Consider the following 19,262-nt stretch of genomic DNA (forward strand, 5'->3'; position numbering starts at 1 on the left):
CTTTTTTCAGGGGCTAAGTCCTGCCCTGGTGGGTTTATCCCAGGGCAGGAGGAGAGGAGAAAAATAACTTGAGTAGTATGCAGGCACACGGGTTCCCCGGGAGAAACCCCACATGAGACACGGCCCATCTTCCCGTGTCTCCATTCAGACAGCTAGGGATTGTGGAGGGAGGAAGTGGCTTTTCAATAGTCTTCTTTCCCAAGAGATGAGGGAAACCTCTCTTGATCACACATAGACATGAGAAGTGGCCCAGCAGACGGCGTTTTTAACTATCGGCTCTTCACTGTCCCTCCACTTCTCCATGGGAAATGTACACACCCCTCCCTCAATGACGTTTGCCTCCCCCCACCCCCCCGGCCCCAGTGTGACTTGCACTGGCCAACACAATGGAGCAGGGTGATGTCTGTCACATCTGGTCCAGGACTTGACATGTGCTACTGTTTGACTTGGCCTCCTGAGCATCTGCCTCTGTCGTGGGATCAACATAGCCGTCATACTCCTCTTTCAGCCTGGGTCCTGCGATGAAAAGACAGGTGCAGCAGACTTGAACCTGGCCTGAAGCTTGGGGGCTGAGCCCAGCTGTGTCCAGCAGAGCCACAGAAGACAGGGAAGCACAGACACAAGAGACAAACCTTCCTTGTTGTAAGTCCCGGAGATTTGGGGGGTTGTTTGTCACCGCAGGAAAAGCTGACGACTAAAAGTGTGTAATTGGCTGACATCCCTTGACCACTAAGTGGGAAGAAGAGCATGGGCAAGGACAGGAAGCCACAAGTAGTTCAGGGAGACTAGAGCAACACAATGGGATTCAAGGCTGGAGAGCAGGGAAGGGACAATCTAAGGAGGACAGGCGGCAGTGGTCAAGGTCTTTGGAGTGAGACTGAAGGAAATGTGAATTATTGAAGGGTTATTTAGGACAGCGGTGTGAATACAATTTGAACTTTAACTCATCCACCTGAGTAATTACAAAAGGTCTGAAAAGCAGAGAGAAAGCTGAGACCTTGCTCCTACTTTAAGTAAGGTAGGGGGGAGGGGATCTTAGTGGGGCCAGGTCCAAATTGGAATTTAGGTCCTGAACACTGTCCTACCTGGATGTGCCTATTGAAAAGGGGGAAGGAGAAGAGAAGTGAGACCAGTTTTCGGAGTCAAGCTACTAAATAATAGGTTTGCTATAGGAAGACCACTGGACCCAGAATTAGAGAAGGTAAGTGTGGGTCTCTGTTCTACCACTTGGTTCGTGTTACTGGCCTCATGGCGTTCTGTAGAATTCTCTGGACAAGTAATGAAAACCTACTGGAACTATAGAAGCAAAAGGAGGAATTATTGTAAGGATACAGAGATGCTTTACAGAACTTAAGAAAGAGATACAGCTGGGCCTTAGAAGGAGACCAGGAGTGTAAAATTCATCTGGGATCACACAGCTTGTCTCTGCCCATATGCTTCCTTCTTTGTCTGTAGACTGACTTGCTGTGCTTTGGTCCATATATCGTGCAGAAGGTGGCTACCTCATTGCTCGTGAGTTTACATCTTCTCTATTCAAGTAATCATCCCAGACTGATCGAGAATCACTAAGCACTCATTTCAGATAACTAGAAGAGAGGCTTTGATTGGTCTTCCTTGGGTTTTTGTCCACTCCCATGGCCATGAAATGAGGGTTATTGAGCATAAACATCATTGAGGAACAATCATATGGGTAAGGTATCCTGCTATAAGCAGGATAGTTACACCAAAATTCATCTATTCATCTAGAGGAATATCTTAGAATACAGACTCACTTGCTTAACAGAGACCCCAAATGCAGTGACTTACATAAGATAGAAACAAGATAAATATTTCTTGTGTAGCAGCTCGGTTATAAGCAGTAAAGGGAAGAGAGACCACCGCTGCAGCACTAGCTGGCTGACCTGCCTTTATTTGGTGACTACCACCTGTAGTTTCATCTTCCAGGTGGTTCATTATGACTCATTACCTGATTCATTTTCAAGACAGTGGAAGGGGTAGGACTCCATTCTCTCTAAAAGCATGACCCCAAAGCTGCCTGTATCTCTTTTACTCACATCCCATTCTCTAGAACCTATGTGGCCAACTGGCCTGCAGAGAAGGCTGGGAAATACAATCTTTATTCTGGGGTGCCATGTACCAGGTTAAAAACCATGAGTTCTACCACCATGAATGAAGAGAAGTGGAATGGTTGGAAAAACTAAACACTCTCCTACAGCATAATATTTCTTAACCGCAACAAGTTGTTCTGGGAATCAAATGACCTGGTATGTAGGAAAGCTTTGTAAACTGTCAAGCATAATGTTAACGGTATGAACCTTCCTATGAGTTATCTTGACATAACTTGAGTCAAGAATTCATCATTTATTATTTGTGTGACTTGGGGTGAGTAATTCAAACTTTCTGGATCTCAGTTCCATCTGATAAAATGGAGCTGACAACAGTGGGCTCAAGGTCACTCAAGGGTGTTATGAAGATTAATTAGACAATGTATGGAAATACTTAATCCTAAGTTGGTCTATATGTTTGACAGGTTATTGGTACTTACAGTTCCTCCTTAAGGTTAACCATTTGATTCCCTGGGTTGAGCTTTAACTGAATTTTGACATCTAATGGAAATCAAGTCTTTGAGAACCTTTCTTGGTTGCCTCCCTAGCAGCCATCCCCCACCTCCTTTCTCCTTCCTTGCCTCCTGCAATGGAGACTGAATATGCCAGGTATTTGCTTCCCTAGACTGCTTTGCAGCTAAGTGTAACTATGGAACCAACTCTGGTTGATAGGGTGTGCTTGGAAGTATTTTCACCTCCTATAAAGGGAGAGAAAGACATGTGAAGGGAACTTCTTCTTTGCCCTGAAAGAGTTCACACCCCACCCCTTCTTCCTTTCTTTGCAAGCAGTAGTATGAGGATGCGATGTCTGGAACCATGGCAACCATTTGTGACCATGAGGTAGATAATAACCCTTAGAATTTAAAAACAGCCAACAAGTTAGGAATGGTAGAGAAGAATAGAAAAAGCCTGGATTCCTTTTTTTAATTTTTAAGTTTTTATTTTAATTCAAGCTAATTAACAGACAGCTATATTAGTTTCGGGTGTTCAATATGGTCATTTAACACGTCCATATATCACCAGTAGGAGCCTGTGTTCTTGATGTCTTTGTTGTACTGCTGAGCCAACCTTGGAATGATTTACCTCTGGCTTTCTTGTCATGAAAGATAATAACATGTCTTCATTGCTTAGGTCATGTTTTCTTGTTTTTACTTTTTCCCTTGTCACTAAATGCGTTCTCATGGAAACCCTCCCATTATCGGAGGAAGGTGCACCTTCACTAAGGCTGTTCAAAAACATGGGCCACACGCTAAGAAGCCTCTTCCTCCAACAAGTACAGCAAGTGTACGCCCTCTTAATGGTGACCACTCTGATATGGACACCATTAATTTTGGATTTATGCATTTTTAAAACACCAGTCTCATTGCTTTATAGTTACACTCTTGGGCTTCAGCTCAGCTCAGTTCAAAATTTACTTAGTACCAACTGTGTCACAGCATTAGTGGCACACATTGAAAAAGAGACCCAGGTCCTGTGGTCGACAAGCTCACAGTCTAGGGAGAAGAACAAATAGATGAACAGATAATTCCACAAAATGGAAAGGCCAATGATGGTAGGAAGTACAAAGGAAGGGAACCAACCACAGGGTCGGGGGTGAAGGGGGAGAGCAAATCAAACCAGGAAAGAGAATAAATGCTTATTGAACACCTACTACAGGGTGTGTGGAGTATGTGTCCATGTATGCTTTCAACTGGAAGTCCCAGTTCTGGATCCGACATCAGCACCTGAGGGCTGCTTCCTCCCAGCAAGGACCAGCATCATTTTAGCATCAGCATATTAATGTAGCTTAATTTATACACCAACATACAAGGCAGAGAGATGGGTGGGGAAAGCACAGCCAGCGCTAATCAGTATCTCTAGGATCAACAAATTAGGGTTTGCTTATTTGCATGTAGCCAATCAGAGAGAGAGTGTGAACAGCAACACCCCTAGGGAAACCAATCGGAAAGGGAGCTCCTCACTGCCAGGAACCGAGCTTTCTTAGACGACATTGGTTGGCCGTCCTGTGGCCTCTGCACTCCTTCCCCACTGCCCTAAGTAACTCTGAAGGCCTTTGGCCAGAGGCTCTAGATCATGCTCTGATGAGAACACTTATATTGCATCCAACCCATGGTGATGGTGGAGACAGCTAGTGAGGCGTGTGCGAAAACATCCATTTATTCCTACAGGTGAGTGATTCTGACAGGTACCTCCCTGGATGTTAAGGCACTGATTAAGCCTTTTATCCCAAAGGAATATATGCATGTACATTAATAGGAAGGTTTAGTATAGTCAGTTTAGATAATTTTATATTGGAAGATCTTTTTTTGTTAAATAGTCCGTGTGTGTGTGTGTGTGTGTGTGTGTGTGTGTGTGTGGTCTAAAAAGTGGACTCTGATGGCTTTCTACTTACGACAAGGCCAGCAGAGTGAAGGAAACACAACTCACTGTATGTAGCCTTAGATCCCAGTGGCTCTGACACAGTGCTTGTAAATGGGGACTATGCCACATACTTCTGTTAAAGGGGTGCAGACTTTGTGGAGAATGCTGTCTCTGTAATAATATCATCTGTAGGTTTCACTCAATAGGCCAGAGCCACAGTCGGTGCTGGACTCCACAAATCCGGGAAAACACCCTCAGAGGACAAGGTCACCTTATTCTAGTCATCAACGCCATATGCCACTTATTTGCAAAACTGACAGACAGTTCTCCACCTACATCGACACTTCTCAAGCTTATCTAATTCTACAATTGGAATTTCATCCTTCTGGCTAAAGTGAAACAGGTAATCTGCATCTTATTAAAGTACATTCCTCGGAGAGTGAACCTTTACACTTAACAGCCACAAAAAGAGTGTTTTTACATTGCCTCCTCTCATTGGATGCCTTTTACAACCCAGTAAGATGGGTTCGACAATTATACCTGTTTAATTGATCTGGAAACAGAGGCCCAAACGGAAGCCAAAATTGAAAACCTTGGCTTGAATTACAAAATTCTGTGGATGATCTAGGCCTCACATTGTTCATCTGTGAATTGGACATAATAATGCAATAGCTTAACCATCTGCGATGTTATCAGAAAGACAGAATGAAGCATGCTACATTTTCCTTGTTTGGTTCATTCTTTCACATTTGTTATTTAAAAATTTTTTTTTAATGTTTTATTTATTTCTGAGAGAGAGAGAGACAGCATGAACAGAGGAGGGTCAGAGAGCGAGGGAGACACAGAATCCGAAGCAGCCTCCAGGCTCTGAGCTAGCTGTCAGCACAGAGCCTGACACGGGGCTTGAACCCACAAACCGTGAGATCATGACCTGAGTGGAAGTCAGATGCTTAACAGACTGAGCCACCCAGGCACCCCAATTCTTTCACATTTAGCAAGTGGTTCTTTGCAGTCTTGATCTGAGTGACAAAGGGCTACCAAGATGCCTGAGGAGAAATTGCTGCCACAACAGTAAAAAATGACACTACTCCCCAATGAGGCACACCTTCATACAATCCTCTTCAAATTACATTTGTTAGGTATTAGTCCCATTTTGTAGCTACAGAGGAAACTGAGGCCCAGAGAAGGTAAGCAGTTTGCCCAGGGTTACCCGTCTAGTAATAAAGGGCATTGAGATATGACCCAGATCTGACTCCAGAGCTTTCATTCTCTGTATACATGGCCTCTCCTACATTGGACTTTCTCTGCATTTCATTCGCTTCAACTTTGGCTGGGCCTGTTTCATTTTATTTATTTTTAATTTTTATTTTTTATGTTTATGTATTTTTTGAGAGAGAGAGAGTGTGTGTAGGGAAGGGGCAGAGAGAGAGGGAGACACAGAATCTGAAGCAGGCTCCAGGTTCTGAGCTAGCTGTCAGCACAGAGACACATGCGGGGCTCGAACTCACAAAACCATGAGATCATGACGTGAGCCAAAATCGGACGCTTAACCGACTGAGCCACGCAGGCGCCCCTGGCTGGGCCTGCTGTAGACAGATGCAGCTGCAGCTGCATGCTAAGGAGTCACACAGTCAAATGGAGACGTGAGCCAGCAGGTGGGCCCAGGACCCAAGTAATTTGGTGACAGCTGCTGTAACATTTTAGGCAAAGGCCTTGGGAGCCCAGACTCTGGACAATTGCTGTAGCTTGCTGGAGTCAGGTGTGCTCGGAGTGGGCTGGTCACCATCTCCTGCCTCAACAGCAGACTCTTGCTTCCCTTCCTTAACCACCCAGCCGGCTGCCAGGGTCAGCTCTCTGTCTGCCTCAGGATCTGGTCCCTCGGGCTCATTCCCTGCACGATGCCTGCTGTGAGCGTCTGGGACCGCAGGTCGAGAGCAAGCCTGCTCGTCACCATAGGCCAGAGGTGAGATGCGGAACGTAAGGCTGGAGAGTGGATGGAAGTACCCTGAAGACACATTGATTTCCCTAAATGCCCTTCGAAGGTGCTGAGAATCCAAGCAGCTGCCCTTTCAAAAGAACACTGAGGTGGCTGCTCTTTTGGAAAGGGCAGGAGGCCAAGCCAAAGCCAGGCAGGATTTTCTTGTTCTGTCTTTTTCCCAGCTCCTCATTTTGGCCCTTAATCTGGATGTTGAAAGCTCATGGCCTTCCATTTCATGATAAATAGGAGATGGAAACCTGGAGGCTAACAAAATATTTTAAGAGTGACTGTCACAAACACGCTCTTTTTTTTTTTTTCTCATTTTGACTATGTCCGTATGATGAAAGGTATCATTACGCCCATTTAATAGATGAGGAAACTGAGGCCTGGAGAGACTATGTGATATAGTGGAAAGTGTACAGGATGAGGAGCTGGAAGATTGAGACCCTAAGGTGGCTTTAATCTCATAAACAAGCATTGGCCACAAATATGGAACATTTTGCAATCCAGAGAGTTTTTGCATCTAGTTTTTTAACTCACACACATAACAACCCCATAGAGAGTTTTATTATTAACTCCCATTTTGCAGAACACACCGTCAGTGACAGACCTGGTCCTGTAACTTCAGATTCTATTTTTTTTTCATCGTATCACTTCTCCCTGGGTTCCTCAACTTCTTTGAGTCTGTATCCCAGGAGCTGGTAATTTTTTGTAAAGTGCCAGCTAGTAAATATTTTCAGCTTTGACCATCATACAGTCTGTCAAAACACTCAATTCTGTGTTTATGGCTTAAAAGCAGGCCATCCATGTCCATATATAAATGGGTGTGGCTGTGTTCCAGCAGATCTTTATTTATGGCAATGAAATCTGAATTTCATATAATTTTCAGATATCATAAAATATTACTTTTATTTAATTTTTCCAATGGTTTAAACATGTAGAAACCATTCTTAGCTTGTGTAAGGCACAAAAAGCAGGCAGAGGCCATAGTGTGCTGGCTCTATTCTACATTTGTGAAATGGGGGAGCAGTAATGTCTCTCTCTAGACTTGTATGGATTAACTAAGACCGCACAGATAATGAGCTTTGCACAGAATATATCATCACCTTTATGTCACTCAATACGAACATGAGCTTCCCTGGGCCTTAGTTTCCCGTCTATTAAAAAGGAAGGGTTGACCACTTGCCATAGTAATAGTCTGTGAATTTCTGCCAAACTGCTTCTTGATGAAGAGCTTTGACTGCTTGCCTTCTTCCTGTCCTAAGGGCAGCCACGCCTCCTGGGTCTCCCCTGAATGTTTCCACCCCACCTCGGTTTTGCCAAGTTCTTTTTCTCGGTCCTGGTTATTAGATATTTTGTGCCTGGCTCATTGGAGTGAGCCTCTGTTTTATGGAGTGTTTATTGGGCAGAGACTCAGCCACTTGGTGGTGCTGTGGGAAGATTTTTTTTTTTCTTATAAAGCCACCTGGATGCTTCTCCCCGAAAACTTCAGGAATCAAGATAGGGATGCCAGAAATGGTGCTTCAAGGGAAAAGAGGTGTGGTTCACGTGCGTGCATGCATTTCCAGCATTTGTCCACACTGCGTTAATTTGGGCCATCTGGGTTCTGCATTCAGAGATTCCAGGAATCCTGAGCAAGGCACCTGCATTGGAGGCTCCCAATCCTTCCAAATACCTGCACATTTCCTAGGTGCCCCCTTCTGTTGCCATGGGGGAGGAAGAAACTCTCTCCTCCCCATGTATAACATGGAGTTTCTTTTTGGAGCCATTAAATACACAATCAAATGGCCTTTATCTTCCAGTGAGCTGACTTTCTGTGACTTTTACAGAACTGCCATTTGTGAGACGCGATGTCACTTGGATCCTCCCCGTGGCGTCAGCAAAATACCCACATCTGAGTCCTGGCTCCTCATTCATGCACTGCAAGGCCTTGGGCAAGGCATTCCATCTCTCAGCACAACCACTGAAATATGGGAGGTGGGGGTGAAAAAAATACCTAATCCCAAGTAAAATACCATTAGGAAACTTAAGAGAGACCACTCATGCCTAAGTGCTTTGTAAACCGTAAAGCATCACATCAGTGGGAGGCCTTAGACACTTCCAGAGAGCAGAGGGCCGTCTTATGTTACCCCCGATCCCCAGCCCGGACACAGTGACTGCATCCCCACGGATGCTCAAATAACACGTGCTGGTTGAATGGATGAACAGGTGGATGTAGAGTGTCATGAAGGGAAGGGCCGGTTGGAAGCGTGCCTGTTCGATGAAGGGTGTCAGAGGATGAGGCTGGGGAGGGAACAGGAAGAGGGAGTCCTTGAAAGGCATTTGGGGCTTGTGGCTCATCTGCCGGGAAGGCAGCTAACGCATCCCTCACCAGCTGGCCGCCTGGGCAGCGCCAGCTGCCAGGTCCTGGGCCATCTGAGACCTGGGCGACTGCTCCAGAGCAGGCGGGGCAACGGCTTCTGTCGTCATAGGCAGGTTGGTGACTCGCGCGGAATGCCCTGTCTCTCGTGCCTGCTTTTAGAGCCCAAGTCCCTGGTGACAGTACACTTAGCGGCTGCAGGGCATGACACTGAGCTGCCCTGCGTCTTGGCAGGGCAGGGCCGAGGGACCTGTATCCCATGGTTAGAAGTATAAATAAAAACAAGACAGGTAAATATAGGCAATCGTGGAGGAAATCTACATCCCAAGCCTATTTTTTCCTGACCTAGTTTTTTGTTTGTTTGTTTGGGACAGAATTACTTGGGAAATTGTAATTGTTTTCCCTGGTTGTGAAAGCCCTGAGAGAATGGATCTAATATTATTATTTAAATAGAATAAGAACAGCTACAAATTTGTCAGTGCTGACCAGTAGGTACTGTACTTTAGTGCATAGACATAATCTTAGTCCTAGAAGGTGAGCGTTAACCCTGTGGGATCATATCAGACAACTCTGTAAGGCAAGTATTACCTTATACTCATTTTACAGATGAAGGAGCTGAGGTCTAATCTTTAATCATTTATTAGGCTCATAGAGCCAGCAGATGAAAGAGCTGGGACTCAAATTATCCATCCATCCATTTGTTCATTCCATGCATAACTACTGAGCACCTATTATATGCCAGGTACTGGGGATTTATGAGGGCATCGTATTGTTAAGAATCCATGGTTGTGCAGACAAACACAGCAAATAACTAGAATGTGTAACATATGACATGTCAGTAAATGCGATGGTCGAGAAGGAAACAGGTAAAGGGGTAAGGAGTACCAGTATTGGAATGGAGGAGGAGAGGGTGGGCTGCAATTTTAAACAGAATGGTCAGGAAAGACTCCAGTTTGCTTTGACATCTAAGCAGAGTTGAATATGCTGAATTGCCGAGCTCCATGGATCAGAGGGTAGAACTTTGATGACATTTAACTTTGATCCAAGGGGCGAGTTGAGAAATTGGAGCCCATGGAAGATTTCTTTTTTTTTTTTTTAATTTTTTTAATGTTTTTATTTATTTCTAGGAGAGAGAGAGAGAGACAGCGCGAGCAAGGGAGGGTCAGAGAGAGAGGGAGTCACAGACTGAAACAGGCTCCAGGCTCTGAGCTGGCTGTCAGCACAGAGCCCGACGCGGGGCTTGAACCCACGAACCGCGAGATCATGACATAAGCGAAAGTCGGACGCTTAACCAACTAAGCCACCCAGGCGCCCCTGGAAGATTTCTATGGATTCACCTTTCCCTTAAATTCATTTTCTCTTTTCTGGGCTCTGCATTTCTAGAGTAAGAAACAGGAAGGTAAACTAGGGAGGGGGTAAAGTTAGTAAAATCCATCCATCCATCCATCCATCCATCCATCCATCCATCCATCCTTTCAGTGTTCGTAGATTACAAGCCAGATCTATACTTCTATCCAAATGAAGAATAAGATCCAGAGCTATACTGTTGGATACAGTAGCCACTAGTCACATGTAGCTATTGGATGTTTGAAATGAGGCTGTCACCAGGGAATGAAAAATTTAATTTTATGCAATTAACTATAATTTAAGTTAAAAAACTCTGGAGCAGTGTACAATATTTTTTTTAATGAAATACAACTTTATTGTTTTGCTGGGATATATTTCCGTTTGACCATTGAAAATGTAGCTCCGAATTGAGGTTTATGGTCAGTGTAAAATATACAATGGGTTTCAAGGACTTCATACCAAAAGGAAGAAGGTAAAATATCTCATCAGTGTGTTTTTATATTGATTACATATTGAGATGATAATATCTTGGGTGTCCTTGTTAAATAAAATACATCGTTAAGATTAATTTCTCTCTCTCTTTTTAAACCTTGTTTTTAATGTGGTCGCTAGAAAAGATAAAATTCCATACGTGGCTCACATTTTATTTCTAATTGGGTAGTGCTATTCTATCCCTGGCTACCCTGGAGTTCCCAGGCGATGGGGTGGAGCTGGACACATAACTGAATAATTGTAGTACCATGAGGTAAGTGCTGTAATAGACCCAGGAACTGAGTACTCTGGGGACAGAGAACTGAGCCTTTCATTCTGTCTAGCATAGGAACAGAGGAGAAGTGACATCTTAAGCTAGGTCTCCAATGTGAGTAGAAATTTGTGATCTGGAGGACAGGAAAGGGGGCATCTCAAGCATTGGGTACGAGATGTGTAAGGCTGCAGTGGCATGAAATCGAGGGGCCCCTGGAACACATAATCCTTGGTGGGGGGAGTTGGTGTGGGTACAAATCAGGAAGAGTATTGTTAGGGTCGGACCTTGCAGGGAAGGGGAAGTGAGCATTAGTCAACAAGAAAAAGGTATGTTTGCTGGGCACCTGTGTGCCAGCCACTCTGCCAGATGCTCTTTCCTCCATTAGCTCACTCGTTGACTCCGCCCATATTTGTTGAGTGCCTACTGTGTGCTAGGCATTGTTCTGGGTATTGAGTACACAGCAAGGAACGAGATAAACATAGTCCCTGCCCTCATGGAGTTGAGATGCAAGTAATAACACTCAAGACAAGGAGGAAAGTGGGCAAGTTGAGGTCGAAGAGCTCTGGCAACTTGCATGCATCACGTAGGTGGTGGGCGCCAAGGGCAGGGTTCCAATCTGGGTCTTTTTGAGGCCAAAGTCAATGCTCTTGTCACCCTGGGATGCTACCCTGAGAGACAGGCTAAGGAGTTTGGACTTAGTCCCGAAGACCACAGGAGATCAGCAGAATCTTAGAAGAGAGACACAGAGTCAGATAGACATGTGTTTTAGGAATGAACCGTGGTGAGTACAAGGAGGAAGGCACTGAGGAGATTGAGGCGTTGTGGTCCTTGTAAGTGCCTCCCTTAGCCTTTTTCATAGTCCCCTGCCCCCATGATTTCCCTCCCTCCTCAAATCTATTTTTAATACAATGGCTAGAGGGAGGCTTTTCAAACCCAAGTCTGATTATGTCACTGTTCTAATCAGAATCCACCAATGGTTTCCTGCCTGACTCAGTATAAAACCCAAAGGTCTTTCATCATTCCACAAAGCCTGCAGGATTTTGTTCTTCAGTAACTCTCTGGCCTCAACACATACTATTCTTCTCTATTTCACTCCACTCATAATGACCCCCTCACTTTCATGAACATGACAAGGATATTCCTGCCTCAAGACCTTTGCACTTATAAGGCTTTGTGCCCGGGAAGCTCTTCCCTGAGGTATCCATATCTAGCCCCCAGATATCCAGATTGTACACGTGCTCGCTTCCTTAGGGACTCTGCTCAAGCCTCATCTGGTCAGAAAGTCTTCTCCTTACTATTGTCTCCATTTTCTCCCTCTTTTGCTTGCTTTAGTCTACTGGCCAGCCCTTACCGTCACCTGAAAGGTAATACATTTGTCAGTGGCTCACTGTTTATCTGTCAACCTAAGGAAGGCAGGGACTTTGTCTTTGTTCACTTCTGTGTCTCTGGCACCTAGAATCGTGATGGGCCCACGGTAAACATTTAGCGAATATGGTTGAGTGTATGCACCCATCCAGGGAGCAAAATGTAGAAATGAGCTCTTTCTACGCCCCCTGCCTGGAACCCCCCCACCTCATGTAGCCCCAGTGACATCCAAAGTCTGTTCTATTATAACCAATGAGAATTATTGTCCCACGTGACCCCAGTGCATCCCTGCATGTGACATATTTCCTCTCTACTTTCCAGGGTGGCAAGGTGTGGTTTCCTGCTTCTAGACTCCTGCCAGTGCTTTCCCTGTTGATGGGGAATTTGTCCCTCTTCAGTTTCTTTTCTCCACAAGAGAACTTTCCGACGAATCCCCACTGTTTTATGCCCTCAGAGACGAGCTGTCTTCTTTTCCAGTACGATGTTCAGGACAGAGGAAACTAAGTCAGTGGAGCCACTGGAGAGTCTTCTTGCTCCATCATCTGCACATGTGAGCGGAGAAGGGAGGAAAAGAAGGAATGGGCAAGGGGCTTGAAGCTGCAGCCTCCAGGAGGAATCAAGAATTGTTAGCACTGAGGGTCATCAGAGGTCATCTTGCCTGATGATGTCATTCCTCAGAGAGTCGAAGGCACCTGCCCGAGGCAGCACCCCCGGGGACAGCAGGGGCCAGAAACCCTACCTCTTCCTGTTGGTTGTCCCCATGCTATGGTGGATGCCCAAGCGGATGCTCTTCCTTCCCAATGGGGTCCCCTGTGCCCTCCATCACCAAACAGGTGAGAAACATCGCAAAGGAACTCTCAGCCTGGGTTATTTCAGTTGAACCCCTGTAATAGCAACTGATTCTATTTATAATTCAGTTCCTGGCCTTCCCTTGTGACCTGGCAGGCGCAAAACAGAATATAATATATCAATAATATAGGGAAGGTGGCAAATCATACTAGCAGCAGACCTTTATTGCGTGCTACTACCATCCCGGGCTGTTCATTGCATTCGCCCAATCAATCCTCAACAAAAACCCTTTGAGCTGGGTGTTATTCACGTCCCCATTTGAAAGGCGAGGCAACCTGAGAAACAGAGGTGAAGTCACCCAAGATCACACATCTTGTAAGCGGTAGAGCCAGGATTTGGACCGAGCTGGTTTTGACACTGGACCCTGGGCTCGTACCCACCCTTCTTCCTGTTTCTCTAGCTGCTCAGCGGGGGAAGAATCATAGCTTTCTGTTTTGCCTTGTGAGTAAAGTTTAGTTTTTATTTTCGTTCTCTGTTTCACCGTCAAGGAGCCTGGTTTCTCCCAAGAAGTTTGGTGGCCGGTGGTCAGTTAAATGCTGTAAATGTGTTTGTTACCCACAGGCTGGGAGCCTTATGAGGGTGAGACAGGACCCATCTCAGATGCCTGGAGGAGAGTAGAAAGTTAAGAGATATTGTTGAATGAGTAAATCTGTTATGACTGTTGAATATGGCACTTAGTGGATCCCTGGTATGTGTAATCCAGGAAAAATTAAAAGAAGAATTTTGGCCTGAAATAATCTGCTTTCTCCTTAAAAAAGCAAGTAGAGGGAACATATAAAAGTGGCATTTTCGGTTCCAAGTCTTCAGATGGTTGTTATGGTCTTCCATTTTGCTTTTCACACATAAATACAGATGTAGTGTAAGCTGTATGTATTAGTTAGGGCGGTAGTAGCTGCTGTAAGTAATAAACCCTCTAATTTCAGGGACTTCATAGAAGATAATTTCTCACTCGTGTACCAGTCCAACGTCCTGGTGTGATGATGGCTTTATTCATCAAGGTGATTCAGGGACACTGTCTTTTATTTTTTAATTTTTTTAATGTTTATTTTTGAGAGAGGAGACAGAGCATGAGTGGGGGAGGTTCAGAGAGAGACGGAGACATAGAATCTGAAGCAGGCTTCAGGCTCTGAGATGTCAGCACAGCTGTTTATTTACTTTTGAGAGAGAGAGAGAGACAGAGTGAGAGTGGGGGAGGGGCAGAGGGAGAGGGAGATGTAGAATCTGAAGCAGGTTCCAGGCCCTGAGCTGTCAGCACAGAGCCCAACCTGGGCTCGAACTGTGGACTGCGAGATCATATTCTGAGCTGAAGTCAGACGATTAACCCACAGAGCCAACCAGGCGCTCCTGAGGACACAGGCTTCTTTTATCTGTGACTCCACTATCCTCTGGGGTCTTGGAGACCTCTGCTTCCAGCTAGGCTTTTTTTTTTTTTTTTTTAAACAACTTGGCCTGGAAGAAGTGAACATCAATTTGCTCACAATCCATTAGAAAGAACTAGTCACATGGCCAGGCCTGGATGCAAGGGAGGCTGGGAAATATATTCCCAGCCGAGCAGCCGTCTCTCAGTTCCTCTGTGAAAGGACGAGCATGAATATTTGGTGGTTAGCTAGCAATCTTCTGTCACAGTGAAGAATGCGTAATTTTTAGGGTGGCTTTTTAATGTAAGACATCTACTGGGCAATATCCTTAAGTTAGAAATGTAACAATCTTAGGTAACTTTCCAATACTTCACCTAGAAAAATGGCAGACCAGTGTCAACCAAAGCATAGGCATTGATGTGAACTGAGACGTCATGTAGCTTGGAATAGGGGTTGGAACAAAACCTGAGTCAGAGACTTGGGTTCAAATTCTGACTGAGGCGGTTACTGCCTAGTCATAAGCAACTTGATCTCTTTGAGGCTCCCTCTTCTGAACAGCCAAATGGGGGGTCATAATGTCCACCTTGTGGTTTTATGATTAGAGGTAATACATAGAAAGATCCTGGCAGACAGTAGATAGTGGATGAATGATATTGTTATTACTATATTTTCTGAGCAAATATTTCACAAGAAAGCAAGCATAGTTTCTTCTAAATTGCTTTGAAAATAGAAAGTGTAATAAAGAACAAGTAATGAGCCTTATATAAATATAAGTTGTAGGACAGCGTGGATCTCATGCTTCCAACATCAGATGTTATAACCTGTCATGTAACTAGAATGAAGCCAGGAATCAGAGTCTAATCAAGTAGTATGATTAAACTGCTTTTGACTGCCTCAAAGCTAGTAGAAGTCACGCAAGATGAAAAATAAGTATAATAAAAACAAGTATGATATTAATAGCCACGATTTATTGAGTGCACATATTATATCCTTTAATCTTCACACAGGCCCTCACGCATAGTATTGTTACCATCCCTGACATCGCCCATGTTATAGCCACTACCCTTTGTTTTTTTTTTTTTAATAAATAAGTAATATGGCCTATTGCTGGTTATGGATCAGGTAGTGCGGAGTCCATTCAATGTAACAAAGAAATATTGAATAAATCTCACCCCCAAGTCTAGTAGTTAGAGCGTCTTCATTGATTTTCAGTATTGTGGGGTTTTTTGCTGGATTTATTAGTACCTCTCTTAGAAGACAAATCTTATGTCCCAAATCATCTACTTTCTCTTCCTTGGAGAAATAGATATTCAACAGAAATTACTGAAACCTGTGAGATTATTACCCAACACACATGCATCATTCCTGGAGCACTGCAGATATATTTTTTCATATTTGGTGGAGCAAAATGTTGCTTAGATTCTTTTTTTTTTTTTTTTAGTATGTAACCTGGAAATTGTGGGTGTTTTGTTTGTTTGCTATTTCTGCAGTATTGGTGCACTGGGCTTTAATGGTGTGAAAGGTTTTAGGGTCATACATTAATTATTTGGAGAAAAAATATTAACTCCTGGACAAGAATGTATAATGCTTTGTTTAGAGAAAGAGAGAAAATAATGATTCTACATACCTGGCTTCAAAAAAGCTACCAGTTCAGCATTTTCAAAGACCATTAGACAATTTGGATGTAATATTTTCTTTTTTTAAATGTTTTTTTTAAATTATTCATTTCTGAGAGAGAGAGAGAGAGAGAGAGAGAGAGAGGCAGCATGAGCAGGGGAGGGTCAGAGAGAGTGGGAGACAGAGAATCGGAAGCAGGCTCCAGGCTCTGAGCTAGCTGTCAGCACAGAGCCCGACGTGGGGCTCAAACCTGTGAACTGTGAGATCATGACCTGAGCCAGAGTTGGATGCTTAACCGACTCAGCCACACAGGTGCACCTGGATGTAATTTTCATCTCAAGTATAATCATATTATTAGAAACTTTCTCTGAGAGTCAAAGATTTTTTCTTTTTCTTTTTCTTTTTTTTTTTGAAAACTACTGGAAAACGCTCGTCACACAATTTATCCACGAGATAGAAACTAGTGAAAAGAAATCAGAATTTATATCTGGGTAGAAATTTAAAGGCAAATAGGTCACCAACCTTACAGAGACACTTCAAATCACATACTTTGTTATAAATTATAGGAACTTTTGCATGTGTTGACCTTTATTTAAAAAGTTGCTATCAAATGCACTAAAATAATATGATATATTACATAAAACATTTAGAGACCACGATATAATTAGGTTATATTCAATATAGAATCATGGGAACTCAGATTTTAAAGACCCTAAAGTTCATGCTGAAAAATCACCTGTGCTCTTGAGGTAACAGTTAGCACCTGCCGTCCTGGCAAATGAAAGAAAACTGTGTGGATGCTTTTAAGCGCCCCCCCCCCCCGCCCCCCCAAAACAGGTGGCGAAATGCACTTGCTAAATCAGAACTTTGTGGTATGTGCCAGGTGAAGTATTGAATTGCCTAGGGAAAAGGGAAGATATCTGGAAATATAGCTGCAATTAAAGTCAATAATTCTACAATGCACTGAATTCCTTAAAGAAGACGGGTTTTCTTCAGAGGACAATCAAATGTGCTGTAAATCACTAGGAATTACGGTGTCTGCCTATAGAAAGTCTGGTGGTGGTAGTGCTCATCTCCGCAGCTCACCGTTTATGAGTTTCATAGGGAAAGGGAGTCCCCCCCTCTGACTTCCACCTGCCCATCCCGCGAACATCACAGCCAGTGTCACAAGCTGCTGTGGCCTTCTCCTAACTGTCAGTAGCCTCTTGTCCATCCATACACTCAGGCCTGGAGGACACTGCAAGATGAGTCGATGGGAGCCACCACCCTTTTGAAGGTGAGAGAGTGGAGGCATAGAGAGGGAAAAGAATTGTCCAAGATCATCAATGGCTGGTGGCAGAACAGGGATTTGAACCCAGGCAGTCTGACTCTAGAACTCAAGCTCTTAATCAGGCAGCCTGGGATCTTGTTGGAGGAAATGCTTTATCTATGTGAAAACACTTGAGCACAATGTGTGATAACATTGTGCTGAAGTGTGGCTCAAATAAATGCTGTAGGAATTTGGTCTGGAGAGGAACTCCCGGTGCTTGGGCATGACAGTGTGTCAGGCATTGGAACCTGGTGTTTCCACCCTTTCCGTTTAAGGGGAGGTAGCACAGCGTATGTAGAGGGGAAGAGCATGAGCTTTTGGACCTGCACAGGTAGGCTTTAAATCCTGGCGTTGCTACTTATGACCTGTGCGATCTCAGGCAAACTCATTTTTCTGAAATTGTGGCCTTAATTGAAAATAGGGAATGTAACAACCACCTCAGAGAGGACGGTTTACTATCATAAAATAGTATCAGAATATGTTAGGTGCTATTCATTCCACAAATACTGATTAAGTCGCAAGCATTCGGAAGCAGCACTATTAGCCAGAATGCTGCATTACACTGTTATAGTAAACCCCAGATCCCACTGGTTTAACACAGCCCAAGTTTAATATTTGCTTACATTACTTTTCTTTTTTTAATGTTTTTTGTTTGTTTGTTTATTTATTTATTTATTTATTTATTGTGTGTATGAGAGGAGAGAGTGACTGAGAGAGAGAAAGAGAGAGAGGAGAGAGAGAGAGAGAGAGAGAGAGAGAGAGATTGCTCACAGGCAGAGGAGGGGCAGAGAGAGAGACACACACACACAGAATCTGAAGCAGGCTCCAAACTCTGAGCTGTCAGCACAGAGCCAGACAGGGGCTCGAACTCATGAACAGGGAGATCATGACCTGAGCTGAAGTTGCCACCCAGGTGCCCCTCACACTACTTTTCTAATGCAGGTTAGCTGGGCCTCTGTGTCATCTTTACAGAGACCCATACTGGCCTTGGGTGGCTCTGTCTCTGCATTTCCATGGTTGTCCCCATAAGATGGCCAAGACTGAGCTTTTGAGATTCTCAAGGCATGCGGATTTGCCCATTGGCCCTTAAAAGTTTCTACCTGAAAGCAATGCTGATCACTTCTGCTCTCATTCCAATGGCCCAAGCGGGTCATATAGGATAGTGGATTCCTACCACATCCATTAGGAATGGGGGGTGGGGGTGGGGAAGAACCAGGAAATGTTTGGCGAACAGTTTTCATCACCAGTACTCAGTCTGTTTATCTGTAAAACAGATCTGCAAATCCATATTTTAAAAAGAAGAAACAGAAGCTGAGAGGTTAAGTCATTTGACCAAGGTCACACAGCCTATCCATGGGGGATCAACCCATACTTGGCTCACTCTGACTCTTTAATTTACGTGCACAATGTCTAGAGATGATATATAAGCAGAATATAATTTCAGGATGGGGGCGGGGGGGGCCTGCAAGTGTGGAGGACAGAATAGAATTGAACAGACATGGCCTTCCTGTTTGTATTATGCAATGACCAGTGTGCTCTTGGGGAAGGCAGGAAGGGGCAGAGAGGGGTTTATGTCATCACCAGAAGATGGACAGAAGTTGGGACAGGTAAGGACGCCTAGCGCTGGAGTGTGGACGACGGCAGCATTTCGGGCCATTTCTCCGGCAGCAGGGAGGGGGCGTCCAGGCAGGACAGGCTGTTGCAGGAGCCCAGGGTCAGGTGATAAGGGGTAGACCTGGGGAAGACAGCAGGGACCCAGAAGGGGTGAACCTGAGAAGAAGGGCGAGAGTGGCTCGCGGATGAAAAAGTAACGAACAAGCAGGCGGTCTGTACAATGCACCAGACATTCTTCATGCCTCACGCTGCCTA

Source organism: Hyaena hyaena, unplaced genomic scaffold (genome assembly GCF_003009895.1).
Source record: "Hyaena hyaena isolate Hyena2069 unplaced genomic scaffold, ASM300989v1 scaffold_46, whole genome shotgun sequence".
Lineage (NCBI taxonomy): Eukaryota > Metazoa > Chordata > Mammalia > Carnivora > Hyaenidae > Hyaena > Hyaena hyaena.